At 38.3% G+C, this 15,947-nt stretch overlaps 1 protein-coding gene and 1 long non-coding RNA gene across 13 annotated transcripts in view; both read right to left on the bottom strand.

Moving 5' to 3' along the window:
- Positions 1 to 15,947, bottom strand: part of Lrrc7 (leucine rich repeat containing 7) — a 445,479-nt gene that overhangs the window by 297,015 nt on the left and 132,517 nt on the right. The gene's annotated exons all lie outside the window — the stretch shown is intronic.
- Positions 5,774 to 10,700, bottom strand: LOC121142260. The gene is made up of 2 exons (XR_005879236.1): positions 10,480 to 10,700; positions 5,774 to 6,014 (listed from the first exon to the last, which is right to left on the bottom strand). It is a non-coding gene; the product is annotated as an uncharacterized LOC121142260 (long non-coding RNA).

Here is a 15,947-nt window from a genome sequence, read left to right as displayed (position 1 = left end):
ACCAGTGCTGCTCAGAAATGCTCCGCACACAAATCTACCTAAGACCCACTCAATTTTCCAGCCTGCTAGGTAATGTAATTCTCCAGCTTGGTTCAGAAACTACCAGATTCCCTCAGATAATTAGATAGCTTTTTTCCCCACAGCCTCTAACTCGCATAACCTCTTTCTTTTAAAAAGCACTTTTCAAAAGTCTTAACTTTTATTTATTTATTTATGTATTTGCTACATTTCCGAGAACCATTGACAAGCTCATGGATCTGGTGGTTGTCTTCTCTTCTGTTATGGTCCCTCCATGTCCCTACCTCCATGACACCAGCCAAAGGCACCATACTCAAAGCCGTCATAGCTTCTGTTTGCACTGTTGCTCTATTGTTTTTGTTTTAAGAAGATTTTAATTTTTTTGTCTCAAGAGTGTATCACTCTATAAAGTTCATTGGGGTAATAAAATCTTTACATTACTCTCCATCTAATTTATTTCAAGTGAATCCTTTCATGAAAGCAATACAGTGCAATGGTTCTTGCCACTGTGTAGGAGCAGGTGGGTTTTCCTTGGCAACCACAACAAAGTCAGGAGAAACCTCCCCACCCCTCAGCGACTTGTGTTTGTCTAGAAGTATCATGGGGGTTCAAGTACGGGTCGAAGCACATTTTGGCTACAGAGAACTTATTCCATCAACATCACTTTCTGTCTGTCCAGTGCTTCCTTCCCTCTTCAGAAGCATGGTTCTATCACTTAAACATCTAACTCAGTTCCTTAGTGCCAGCTAGGATGACATTGGACCACAGGGTGGGCTCTGGTTCTTTGTTCAGCATGGATGAGATGTACAGTCAGTCACAGCAGACGTGGGGCCTGGTTGCCTGTCATAGGAACCCTCAGGGTGCTGGCTCAGGAAGAGAAGGAAGAGAGCAGCATAGGCCTGGCTGGCAGCCTGGGTATGTGCCTGGCAGCAGCCTCTGCTCCTCATCCCATTGCGAGACCCAAGCGCATGTGTGCCTACCTCTCTGCTTGTCTCCAGTTTTTCTTGTGCTGGTAGCTCTGCAGCCAACTTATGATTCCTAGAACCTTCTAGAACTTCCATTCCTATCATAATAGCTGTTCCACGCGGACACCTGAGTTGCATGTTGGCACTGAGGTACCTTTGCAGACTGTGAAGAATCTTGGCCAACAATTTTGCTCTTGTCTCTTTTCACGTAATTGCCTTTACAAATTATGGATAACAACTTCTTTGTTTAGAACAGGTTAATGAATCTCAAATAAGAAAATGTGTGTCTTCTTTGGAAACAAATTTGTTCTATTTGATCTGCATGATAACCCAAGTGTCCCTGACTTACAGTGGTCAGACTTAGCCTCTTTCTTCCTGGGGATTGTGTAAAAATGTGATCAGAGTAAAAGTTTTCATCATTTCTCTAACTGGTGACACACAGTAGGATGATCTCTGGTGTTGGATAGTGGCAGGGAAATCTAGCTCTGAGATGGCTGGTGATCATAGGGTAAAAGCTAGATTTCTTTCTACCATGTCCTGGGTTCCCAAACCAGGATTCTGGGTGGATGAAGTGGATAAATGCATTTCTTCCCTGGGGAAGGCTGGTGGGCACGTCATTCTCGTGGGCATTTCTTTTTCTTCTGTGTGGCCTGTGTCTTTCTGCTCTGTGTGACAGGACTTTCGATACCCTGTGTTCCTATTTCCTATAAGGGCTAAAGGGCTTTGCTTGTGAAGGGTGAAGTTTGCCTATCCTGTTTATTTAGTCCCTCATAGGAGAAAGTGCTAGGACATCCTGAGTATCTGTAGGCTGAAAGTCCCAAATGTTCCACAATTTAAGAACTTTTGAGTGTACACATGATGTCACAAATAGAAAATTGTGACCTCACAGAGACTGCAGTCACAGTGTGGGTGGGTGGGTGTACTAAAAATATGATTTAAAACAACTTCCAATTTGTGTGTATAACATATATGGTAAATAAATGGCATATTGACAATTATGTCCTCTCTCTAAGATATATGCACACATGTACATGTATTTTAAAACATGAAGACCCTCGCCCCTCACCTCCTGCAGCAGGCGACAAAGCTGACTCTCCCCTTTGCCAGCTGCAGCACAGTAGATCTGACCCTGTTGACTGGGGCTTGGTGAGCCTGATTGAGAACATGAGTGTGGGAGATAAGGTCCTGCCTCTCATCTGCTAAAGGGTGGCATTGGCAATGGAGTGATGCCTCCCCTACTGTCTGTGGTAGATGGGAGAGCTGGAGTTGAGGTCATCAGAGTAAAAGAGTTGCCCCCCGCCACACTATCAGCTTCAGCACTCAAGAGAGTGACCCCTGCACGTTGCCTGGGCAACCCAGTAGAGCTGACCCTGGTGGTGTAGGTGTGGGTGAGCCAAATCTGAGGGCATGGAAGCAGGAGAACTCACCCACCCCTTTTGCCTTGCTGCTTAGGGTATACTAGTCTGGGCCAGCGCTGGAGAGCTCATTCTGGTGCTGAGGAAAAGGGAGAGCTGGTGGGCTGACCAACTCTGCAATGACCCAGGCCTAGAACCAGGACTATGAGCTGGTTCACGCCAACATCCCCTCCATCTGTGATCTGCTGGAGCTTATGAAGGGGTTGGTCCTGCAGGTCCAAAGCTGCAGGATCTCCATGACACAGGGCAACAAGTAGGATGTCCAAGAGGAGTCCCACTGAAGGCTCAGTATTGATAGTGTCAAAGAAACCAGAGGCCTCGAGCCAGACCAATAGCTTTTTGCAGTGAACATTTGCAAATAATGATATATGGACGCTCACTGTGTGTCACACTATAGCTTCCACGATGAAGTTTTTCTTTCTTTTCTCTTAAATTTTATATTATTTTATTTTGGGAGGGAGTTGCGAGGGCAGAAGGCAGATATGAAGGGACAGGGAGATACAGGATGTGAAAGCCATGAAGAATACAGAAGATATTAAAGAATCATGAAGAAGGCTGGAATAGGAAAGGAACGAACATGTAAGTCCCCAGCATTTCCAATCTGGCATTCTTGACTGGAGCAGTCTTCATGTTTAAGATGAGAGGATAGAAACATCAAGAAGTTAAGTGATCAGTCAAAAGCTACCATGAATGGCACTGCATTCTAAACCAGATGATCTGACTTTAGAACACGTGTCCTCAACAGTCAGGCCCCATGATTTCGTGACTTATATGCCTTTATTGATCTGGATAGTAATCTGTAATGGAAAGAACATTTGTAGCTTATCAAATGCATGGGCTGGAAGTGTCATAGGCTAAGGTACTGGGACGAGAGCTTCTGAAGAGTTTTGGGTTCTCAGGGCAGAACCTTCATAAATGGAATTAGTACCATTACAAAGTGGGCCCAGGTACTCCTGGCCTCTTCTACTACGGGAGGTGACAAGGGAAGACAGCGGTATAACAGGAAGCATAAACAATTCCTAACTGAACGTGTGGTCAGCTGTCACCTTGATCTCAGCGTTTCCAACCTCCAGAATTACGATAGTGAACTTAAGCTATTAGATATGTCCCTATACTGACTTGTAAAGAGTAAGGGACTCTAAGCATTCCACAAGCTGAGTAGTAAGAAGGCTTCAAGGTTTAATTTCTATTCTTCCCAATGATTTGTGGAAATTTCCCAGTAAAACACCAGGGTTAGAATGTGATTGAAAAGTCTTTTGTATATATGCTGCTGCCAAGGCTTATCACTGATGTTTCTTTTTTTTGACGATTTTCTTCTTTATTCTCTAGTATTCTACTGTATGCTTTCCCCTCTATGTGTATATACCCGGCAAAGTCTTTCAGACCATACAAAAGTTACAATGTGGTTACATTCTGTTTTTCAAGTGAATAATTACAATCAATACAAGCAAAAAACAGCATGTTTTCCACATCCCTTACATAATTAAATACTTTACATATTGCATGTGAAAAACAAGTTATCCCAAGAACCCACAAACATTCATACCCATGCAACTAGTTATAGATTAGCAGAGTGTCTTTGTAAGTGATATTTCTTTTTAAGTAAAAAGAATAAGTGAATGTGTGTTAATATGCACACAGTGCTACAGATCACAGAAAAGAACACAGAACATCCTGTAGCTCAAGTTATAGGTGATTGTGAGCCTCCATGTGGGAGCTGGGAACTGAACCTGTTCTTCAAGAGCAGCAAGTGCTCTTAACCACTGAGCCATCTCTCCAACCCCCTCTGACATCTCTTAATTTGGGGAAATGTCTTCAGAACAGTTATATAGAAGCATAAAGTCATTTGCATGTTTTAGATTAAAGATAAAGGATTGTTTCATTACAGAAACTGAGTTTTTCACTATCATTGGTGAATTTAGCTGAAAATAAATACTTAGGAGTACACCACCACTCTAACATACAAGAATGATCCCACTACTCTGGGGAATTAAATGTAGGAATAAACTATATGTAGAAGAGTTATATAAAAGTTAGTTCATGCAGCACAAAAACAATAGATGCATTTTTGCCTCACATATCTAAAAGGGCAAAACCCACCATCGATAAAACCTAACTTTACTGAGGAATCATTTATAGTGCATTAGAAAGCAAATAGGGCTGGCTTGTGGCATGCGCAGAGAATAGCTGTGAAGTGATAAAATGAAAAGGCCAGCATAACATATAAGACAGACAAAGCTCTATGAAGGGCTGCATTCCTTTAGCAGAAAAAAAACCATTGGCAGTAGTCAAGACACTGCTTTGTATCCCGCGGAATGAGTGGAACCAGAAAGGAATGACTGTTGCCTAGCCAACGTCTGTGCAGCAGGGCAAGGAACGGAACCTTTCCCACATGGAATGCTAACCAACAGAAGGATGCACACCGTCCTGTGAAGGAGGAAACCAGCCCAGAATTTAAGTGCAATGCCATAGTCATCACAGCATGAATAGTGGTAAAAATGAAACCATCTTGATGAGGAGCAATTTTACAAAATCCACAAAACTGCAAAATGGTGTTTCATTGTGCCTACCATTTCCGCTTCTGTGAGACACTTACATAGGTGCCGTAATCTCATATGTGGTCAGCTCAAGTCACAAAGAGTCATGTAAGGTACCACCAAGGAGGCTCAAAAAAAAAAAAAAAAGAAAGTTCCTTGTGTACAGATATGCTAGCATGCAGCATTTTATATTAAGACGAAAAGCACTATGATACCTATGGAAAAATAAAACTATGAGAATCTATATTCATCATATAGGTGAAAATCCTTTTGGGAAATTAGCAGCATACTCTCACAATAGTAGTTACCTCCCATACAGAGCAAAATTACATGGTTGGCAATAGCAGTGGGGCAGACATTTTTCAGCTGATATAGTTTAAAAGATTCAGATTTCTGAATGGATGAGCTATTGCTTATTAACATCAAAACCAACTCTTTTCAAAATGATGTGAATTGATTAAATGTCACTGATTTGTACACTTTATCACATATATTGCTATACTACTACAATGTTGCTTTTTGAGATAGGGTCTGGTAGATCCCGGACTAGCCTCAAACTTTCTATAGAGCAAGAGGATGGTCTTGAACTTCTGACACACCTTCTGAATGTTGGGATTACAGAGCCCCCACACCAATCTGCGTGGTCTGAGAACGGAACCACAGCCGACGTCCCTAGTCTTCTTATGTATATTTTATTCAACCGAACAACCTTAAAAACAATTTCTTTAAAATCATCTCCATGTCTCCACAAGCCTATAACTGGGTGTGTATTTCTTTCAAATAAATATAATACATTAAGGCTAGTACATAATATAGCATTTTTTAGAGGGCAAAAAGATGGTGCGAGTAAATAGGAGGAAGTTTAATGAAAAACATACAGATTTAAACTCAAATTCAGCAATTAAAGACAATGGATAGACTGTGGAATATCCACAGAATAACAGGTCACTTAGAGTTGAGAGAATTTTATATTGGGAACTTGGTGTGAGAACAGAGAGTGAGGAATCTTTGTCCAGCCGGCCCCTCCTCTCATCTATCCGCTACAGTCTAATGGATCATCACATGGCCTCTTCAACCCTCTGAAATATAAAGAAGAGGAAGTCTCAGTTCTAGCCTTTGGCCCCAGACTCATCAGGGGAATTACGCCACTGAACACACCACTGAACACACAGGCTTTCTGTTAATAATCAGAACCTGTATACCCTTGGGGCTGACTTGGGTTCCAGCCTCTGCTTGTCTTAATATCTTAAGGATTAGGTATTATCTGCTCTCCACTTTACTTGCCTGGGCTTCATCACCTTGATATTGTAAAATGTTACCTACTCAATATCTGACACTCAATGAAACTCTGCTTAAGGACATAGGTCCAAAGGACTCATCCAAAAAAGTAAATAGTAAGTATATGGAGTCATGTATATGTTAATTAGCTCTGCCAAGCATTTCCCTTGGATGAGGGCTTCAAAAGCTGTGGATACAACAGAACGATCACAGGCTAAAGCAACATTCTATAAATAATAAAATAAACATTTTGGTTAATTATTCTAAAATGTTCGATTTAAAACAAGATCTTGTCTCTTACTTAAAGAGACAGGATCATAATAACCCCAATTTAAGAGAACAAACACTAAAAATAAAGATACACATGGCCAATACATCAGAGTTATTAGGCAAGAACTTTTTAAAAGAATTACATTATTCTTCTCAAACATGTGGGACACAGTGAGTTAAAGGAAATGAAAAATAGAATTTCACCAGAGAACTAAAATCTAATGTAAGAAGAAACGGGCTTGGATGAAGTGTCCTTTTGTTTGCAATTTAACAAATAAAGCCTACTTAAAGATCAGGGTGCAGGGCTAAGTCACTAGTTAGTCACACATAGACTAAGCCACTAGTCATACAACTTAAGCCATTAGTTAGCCACAGAGCACAGGCAGTGGTGACACACACCTTTAATCCCAGCCCTGGGGAGACAGAGGCAGATGGATGTCTGTGAGTTCAAGGCCATTCTCGGATACGTGAGAGAGAATCAGTCTAAAAGAGAAACATAGCTCACACCTTTGATCCTCGCACTTGGGATGACACACCTCTAATCCCAGCACTAGAGAGGAATATGAGGCAGGAACTCAGTAGAGCCTCAGTCTTACTTCTCTTCCATTCACTTTTGTACTCCCCTTATTTAATATTTACTTTCAATTTAGTGGACCAGTGTTTTCCTATTCTGCTCTTTCTTTCTCTTTTTGAAAAGGTATATCCAAGATACACAGGTTACCTGGACTTTAAGTGTCTTCTAAGGGCTGAGATTGTTTTAGTTTGATAGGATTTCTGTAGCTCCTTTCATATCCTACCTTTAGACAGGGACCCTTTATCTCATCTTTGTCTTTATTCTCCAATTTCCATTTACTTCTCCCCCTTCTGTTCTCTTCTCTCTGATATTAATAACTAGTTTCACTTAACTTATTTCCTTTCTAGTTATAGCTTTCATAATTTGTATTTTAATTATCTACCTTTGTTCTTTCCCTCCTTACTGCTGGAGTTGAAGAGGCTTGCTTTAAATTGATTATTACTATATTTTCTTGTTGGCTTTATCTATTGTTTGTGGTGGCTTGTGTTGTTAACATTATCTGGGACAGAACTCAAGATCCAGCTTTACATCCTGAGAATACGGGCTGAGTGTTTAGCAGTTGAGTTATGACCCAAATCCAGAAGGGAGAAAGGATATCTTAATCATATTACAGCCCAGTTCTACTTGAACATTGCAAATATTTCCAGTAAAAGAATCCAGGTAACTAAAAAAAATTCAACCCAAGCCTAACTCCAGTAGCGTGCAATCTAAGCAATAGTGGAGAGCCTACCTTTAATGCCCTTCCCTGATAATGAGATTGATGACTACCTTATATGCTACCCTAGAGCCTTCATCCAGTAGGTGATAGAAGCAGACATAGACATCCACAGCTAAACACTGAGCAGAACTCCTGAAATCTAATTGCAGAGAGGGAGGATTGATGAGCAAAGGGGTGAAGACCAGGCTGGAAAGCCCACAGAAACAGCTGACCTGAACAAGGGGGAGCTCATGGATCCCAGACTGATAGCTGGGAAACCAGTATAGGACAGATTCAGATCTCCTGAACATGGGTGTCATTTAGGAGGCCTGGAATCTATGGGGCCTCTGGCAGTGAATCAGTATTTATCCTTAGTATGACACATAGAGGGACACTCTCTCAGTCTAGACACACTGGGGAGGGCCTAGGCTCTGTTCTAAAGGATATGAAAGACTTTGAAGATCCCCCATGAAAGGCCTCACCCTCCCTTGGGAGCAGAAAAGGAATGGGATATGGATTTGGTGGGGGACAGGGGAGGAGGGGAGGGAGAGGGAACTGGAATTGACATGTACAACAAGCTTGTTTCTAATTTAAATAAAAATAGTAGTGTGGATTCCAACACAGAAATAAGAATCAGAGATCCTCTGAGAATGACTGATTCCTTAGCAATGGATTCCAATGCAAATGAATTAGTGATATCTCAAACAAAATAATTCAAAAGAATGAGTAAATGAATGTTCAAAGAAATGGAAGAGGACACATTCCCAAACAAATTAAAACAAAAATACAGGTATCTGAATATGATAAAGAAGAAGACATAGGATATGAAATGGAAACTCAACAAAGAAAATTACTGAGAACACATAAATAACATGTGGGAAATGAAAAGCTCAAGTCAAACAGAAAGCCTCACCAAAAGACTAGAGGAAGTCAAAGGCACAATATCAGGGCTTAGAGACGAGGCAGATGATGATGAACATTAAAATAGCATTGAAAATAGATAAGAAAACGAGGAGAACATACAAGATCTTTAGGACACCATTAAGAGACCAAATCTATCATGGGCATAGGAGAAAAAGGCAAGCTCAAGACATTAAAATGTTTAATAAAATTATGTCAGAAAATCCCGTAGGTATATATAGGGCAAGAGATGACTCTGACTGAGGTGGTTAGAATACCAAACAAATGAGACCAGGAAGGACTGCCCCACGATGAAACCATTCTGCTGTTGAATAAACCTTCTGTACACTGTGAAGATGTGTTTCTCTCATTGGTTTCATAAAAAGATAACTGGATAATAGGAATATGTTTGGTGGGAGAGTCAGACTGGGAGAACATAGGGAAGAAGAAGGGCAGAGTCCTCAGCCTGTCTCAGAGGAAGCAGGATGAGTTAACAAGCTCTGAGATACATGAGAGCATGCAAATGAATAAATATGGGTTGATTTAAGTTGTAAGAGCTCATTAGTAACAAGCCTAAGCTACTGGATAAGCATTTATAAATAATAATAAGTCTCTATGTGGTTATTTGGGAGATGGCTAGCGGGACAGAAACTTCTGCCAATACCATTCAACATCAAATTATAATCAAATTATAATCCAACTTTGTAGTAAAAAGAATATTTAAAACTGAAGGAAACACCAGGTCACATATAAAGGCAAATCAGAAAAAACATCATATTTCTCCATAGAAACTTTAAAGGCCAGGGACTTTTAAAGATGTATTTCAAGTTGCAAAAGGCAATAATCACAACATGGATTCCCATACCCAGCAACGTTATCCTTTACAAATGAAGAAAGACAAACTTCAAGTGATAAACACAAGCTGAAGCTGAAGGAATTCATGACTACTAAGCTAGAGTTATAAAGGACGTGAAGGAATCTTACACATAGAAAAATAAAAACATTATTGAGGCCACAGGAAAAACTACACTACATGAGGATAATCAATAAATGAAAGGGAACTAGGAAATACAGCATAAAACCAAATACCAGGATCTAACACATATTGTTCAGTAATAGTTGAATATTGATGGTTTCATGTCTTCATACAAAGGATAAATACCAACAAATTTGCTTAAAAATAGGACCCATCTGTTGTTATAAGCAAGAATGCACCTACTCATCAAAGCCTAATGGTGAAAGAATGGAAAGATCATTTCAAGGAATAGAACTAGAAAGCAAGAAGGTATAGAGATGCTACTATTTGAAAAATCTATTTCAAACCTAAGTTAAAAGAGATAAAGAATATTATTTCACATTTGATTAAGTTCACCATCTAGCAAAAGGATGTGCATTAGACACCAGCACATCCAACTATGGAAAAGACCATTTTACTAAAAACTATTTATAGATTCAATGCATTCCCAATCAAAATTCCTATCTCATTTTTTCACAGAACAGAACAATAACTACCCTAAAATTCATATGAAACCATGAAAGACCCCCACCTTGCCAAAACAATCCTAAGCAAAAGAAAAAAATGCTGGAGATAACATTTGAGATCTTTATATTACGGAGGCATAGTAATAAAAACAACATGGCACTAGCATATCCAATCTCATAAAATAAACACTACTGTATATAAAGGCACAAGTTGATCATAACATAATAATAGAGGGTGACTTCAATAACCCACTTTCACAAGTAAGTCATATGGACAAAATGTTAGCAAAGAAATAGCTGAGCTAACTGTCATTATAATGGACTTAACAGGCATTCCACTCACCCACAGCAAGATACCCATTTTCCTCAGCAGCTCATGGATCTTTCTCTAAGACACAATACACACTTTAGGACTCAGATAAGTCCTTACAAGAAAATTAATTTTTTTGGTTAAATACTATCTGATCACAATGGAGTGAAACTAGAAATCACCATCAAGAGAAAGAACAGAGCACACAAACTTAAGGAGATGCAGCAACATGTGACAGAGCGATGACTGTGCCATTACAGAGACCAACAGTATGAAACATTCTACAACTGTACGAAAAAAGAGAATGCCACATTCTAGAACCCGTCAGACACAATGAAAGCAGCTCCAAGAAGATGAAGAAGTTTAAATCTATGAATGCTTCCATTAAAACATCAGAGAAATATCAAATAACTAATTTAATGAAGCCCAATGAAATGGAAATGAATAGAATGAAGCCAAGATTCAGCCCTTCTAAAAGACAAATGAGATTTTCAAACTGTTGTTCAAACTAACCACCATGAAGAACACTCATTAATAAAATGAGAGGGAAAAGGAAGATATTACAACAGGCACTGATGAAGTTCAAAGGACCTTAATGTTATATTTTGAAAATCTAAATTCTAATAAACTAGAAAATTGTAAGAACATGGATAATTTTCTAGATAAATCTTACCTAAAAATGGTCTAAGAGAATACAAACAATTTAAGATTGAAGAAGTAATAACCAAGTTTTGCAACTAACAATAGCCAGATGTACATTCTTATGAATTCTACTGACCTTTAAAGAAGAAATAGCACAATGTTCCTCAAACTATTGCATACCTCAGAAAGGGAAGGTATGTTAACAAAATAAGTTTTGAAGTTAGTATTAGCTTGTTATCAAAGCAGATAACACACCATAAAACAAAATTTATAAGCTAATCTCTCTAATAAATACTCCAAGTCTAAACAATCCAGTCATAAATGGGACAATGAAATGGACAGGCAGACAGTTCTCAGAGGATGAAGTTCAAACATCCAATAATACAAAAGATATTAAATAACCTTATACACTAGGAAGATACAGATTAAAAGCACATTGAAATTCATTATATTACACCTCATCTAAGTCAGAATGGCTACCAGTAAATGTTTACAGCAAATGCTGGTGAGAAAGGAGAGGAAAGATGACTCTTATAGTCTTGCTGGAAATGCACATTAGTCTGTCCACTATGGAAAGCAGAACAGAGGTTTCTAAAATTTCACAAATAGAACTCCCATATGACCCAGCTTTACCACCTCTGTGTATACATGCAAGGACTCTACATCAACAAGCCAACAAGACCTCTGCACATCACCATTCATCACACTACCATTCCTCACAGCTGAATTTTGAAATCAGCATAGGTACCCATCAATGCACATATAAACTAATTGTACATATATTTGGCTTAATACAATGGTCTCCAGTTATATATCCATTTTCCAGGAAATTATGTAATTAAATTCTTTACAGCTGAATAAACTATCATTTATAAAATAAAACGAACAATCCAGTGAGATATTTATTTACTACCCAAATTGTGGAAGCTAAAGAACTATGAATAAATTTTAAAGTGCTCAAATCATACAGTCTGTAGATACACAGTTGACAAAGGAAGACAAAAATGTGGAATTTTCAAGGGAAACAAAAATGGAAAATTTATTTTTGGAACACTAAAGTAATTCTACCAGGCATAAAGAAGATATTATCTGAGATACAGACATGAGAGAAAAAATGAACAACAGAAAATGCAATTAACTGGTGACTATAAGTAGAGATTGACTATGGGAATTATGGTTGAGATGAGAGTGAGTATGAAGTGATCTTCAGGAACATGTCTTTGTGCAGCAGAAGATATCACAGAATTGCCAAAAGCCACTGTGTTAAACTGAAACAAGTGAAAAACTATGTCAATAGGTAGACACAGAAAAAAGGAAATAACAAGAAGTATCAAATTAACAATAAAAATTCTAAAAAAAATACAAGAAAGAAAAAGGAATCCAAGCACTAAGAACATAAGTTAAAGAGAAAAGAAATAACATGAAAAAGACACAGTCACACTAACAACTAAATTTAAGTGTAAATTAACTAATTCATAGTCCTAGGAAGATCAATGTTAAGTGTAAATTAACTACATATTCCAAGGAAGATCAATGTTGCCAGACTAGATGCTGTTCATGGAGAACATGCAGGCTGAATGAAGGATGCATAAAGAAAAACACACAGATATTAACTAAAGGAAAGCTGGCAGTTTGAAAAAAGTAGAAAGATGTATTTTTTTCTCTACTCCCCCTTCCTACTTCCAGCACTGTTATTTGACAACCTCCCAATGAGCAAACGCACATGCCTTTGACTTGAAAACTCCAGGGACTCACTGACAGTTTAACTCCCATGTCCCTAGGTTACTGTGTATCTATCTCTCTGCTCATTTATTTCCTGTCATTTCTTCTTGCACCTCACTGCTATGGCTTCAACTTCTTTTGTCTTAACTTTTATTGTTTATGTTTAGAGCAAGAAAATGATTCCTCTAACAGAGGCTACTAAGACTTAATTAAATTTGGTACTTCTTTATCAAGTGATAAGTTAGCAAGGTATAGAATTCTATGTGAACAATTACGAGAAAGATGTATTTTAAAGCAAAATTTGTTATTAGTGATAAAAAGTCATGTTTCATGAAGCATTCAGCACATCAGTCATATAACTGTCCATTCTGGCTATTATCTAGGTGCTTGGCATATGAGTTTTCATATTCTTTGTAATGCTTAAATGTATTTTTTGAAATTTTTACAGTGAGCTCAGATTGTTTATATAACCTGGTATATATAGTATTTATTTTTGCTTTCATCAGGAAAAGGAAGAAAGCAGACAAAGAGGATAAGAATCATCTTTATCTAAACAAAACGTCTAAACTAATCTTACCAATTCTGCACTGATTGCAGCTAGAAAAATTGCCTACATAGAGAGGTCAGGAGAAGTAGAAATAGAACAAACAAGGATTTTGTGGAAAAGTCTCACAATTTGATATTGTCTTCAGTGATACTTGTTTATTAAGGTTTCAAAAATAGTAAAGTTATTCTAAACCCATTTTCTTCAGGCCGATGACGGAGGAAGGATCAAGGGAAAGAGGACCTGAGGCTTTTATCCACCTGTTAGTTCTCAGAAGCACACCTCCTCTGTGACAGGAACTACTTGCAAGTGCTGTGATACACACAGAGCATTTGCAGCCCCATGTGGCAAATCAGTAGAGATTAACAAATGAAAAAAATAATAGGCTATGCATATTTGATAGGGTTATCATACAATAAGGTTTCCTTAACTAATATATATTAAATTGAATTCGCTATTCAAATTATGGAAAGTTTTAGAATATTAAAACTGAACTTCCCATGGTAAATCTGAAAAAAACTCCAGTTGGCTCCATACAAGAAGAAAGCAGAGCACAAAGGTGCCATATTGGATTCACAGTCATTCTCTTTCTCAGTGTTGGATTGGCTTAATTACCCATTTCAGTTACTGACAAACCTTTTTCTGCCAGTCACCTACCCAAGACCTTACTGGCAACACACCAGTGCCTTCCATGCTACTTCTTTGGTTTCTGTTTTCTCTTATTTTGTGGTCCACTTCCTTCAAATACAGTCCTGATGACTGGATACAAGCCTCCGAACTGCACCTGAATCATGTTCACCTGTCACTTTGTAACATGTCTTTTCCCTGGTTAAATTCCTATGGCTTCAAATATCATTTCTATCTGGTTAATTAGACTCACAGGCTTGACTCTAGCAAGCTTCCCACCGTGGTCATTCTCTGCTTACTGAGTTTAGAGGCAGGAGACTTTACCTTCCTAAACACAGTTGCCATGGTAACAGTCTCCTATGGATGTCTGCTGCCCTCTTTTTAAAGTTCCAGGTCACAGCTCATCCATCCAAAATTACTGTGGAACCTGGAGTGTGCATGCACCCCTCCATTTTATTTGTTCTTTGAGAGTTTTAAAGCTTATATTTTGACTGTGTTCATCTTCCTTGCCCAGCTCCTCCTAGATATACCCTCCCTTCCTTCCTTACCCAATTTTGTGTCTTGTTTTTAATAAACACATCAAGTTCAATTTGGGCTGCGCATGAATTCTTGGATATGTGGCCTTGCAGCACTGCATGAGGTTGGTTGACTGGGTTGAGCGTGGCTAACCTACAGGGGTCACAACCTTGAAGGGAACTGACTTTCTCTCAGCAGCTATCTACTGCCAAGTCCTTTAGCTAGGAGTGGAACTCCCTGCTCACCTCCCTCTCCCCTGCTCACCTCCCTCTCCATGCTGGGAGTTTTGTCTGAATTGAGTTTAGGATGTTTGTTAAGAGCCAGAGGCTACAGATGACTACAAGGAAACAGTGTTTTCCCTGACACATCATGAAGGTTGCACATAGGAACACATGCAGCTGTGACTGCACACACAAGGTGTTTCTTTCAAATGAAGGTCTCCCCCTCTCTTTCACCACCTCTCCAGTCACATCTGCCTTCTTCTCTTCTCCATTTACTTAAAATCATGTCTGCTTTGAGTTTCCTTAATGCCTTTTAAAAATTCGTGGACTTCTTGAATTATTTCTTAATACTTACACAAAGGTATTTATAAGCATTCTTTCACCATTTTCTTCCATAAGTATGAAAAAACATAAAAATCCTCTAACTTTTGAAGGCCTTCCTTCACAGCTGCCCAAACCATAAGAGATGTCTTTATGCCGGCCTATCGTAAAATGTGTAAGCAAATGCCTTAAATGCAAATAATTCATATTATAAAAATTTTATCTTCATTTAGTTATTGCTAAGTATGCTTCCTATCATATCCTGTCATCTCAACTGTATAAATATTTGGTAGACTTTATGCATGAATAGTATATAATCTGTAACTTTTCATTCATAAAATTTTTACAGCATATTAGAAAGGAAGACTTTTGACTTGTAAAATTCTTTGGGAATCTGTATTGCTAAGCCACTCAAATACATTACATATTTTCTATAGCTTCTATCATAGGACTGTCTTCTACTATAGGATTTTAAATATGGAAATGGTTATGATCAGTTTCTGAAATTTCAGTTGTGAACATCATAATTCTTAGGTACTTTTGTTGACAAATATATTGCAATCACAATTAATACTGAGAAAAACTTAGAATTTATTGCTCACATTTTTAAGACTTAAGAACTTATGGCACTAATCTTATCTCCCGTGTTTATGTGTCCATATGTGTGAAATATTAACATATACAGTTTATAATTGTAAATCTACCTGCAGTGAAACATTTGATGTATGTACTTTCTAAAACCCTTTTGGCCCAAACATTTGATTCTACTGTAATCTCCAAGATAAATTAGAAGATAATCAACTTTGACCACTTTAACATGAAGCCAAGAGATTTTCAAAAATTTCTCTTGCCATTCACTTAATCTTATTTATCCCTTTCTCTCTGTGGAGTCCCCTTTCTAATCTATT

This window comes from Mesocricetus auratus, unplaced genomic scaffold (genome assembly GCF_017639785.1).
Source record: "Mesocricetus auratus isolate SY011 unplaced genomic scaffold, BCM_Maur_2.0 Super-Scaffold_100009, whole genome shotgun sequence".
In the NCBI taxonomy this organism is placed as follows: Eukaryota; Metazoa; Chordata; class Mammalia; order Rodentia; family Cricetidae; genus Mesocricetus; species Mesocricetus auratus.
The sequence above is the reverse complement of the archived record's forward strand: the minus strand, read 5'-3'. Positions and strand labels throughout refer to the sequence as shown.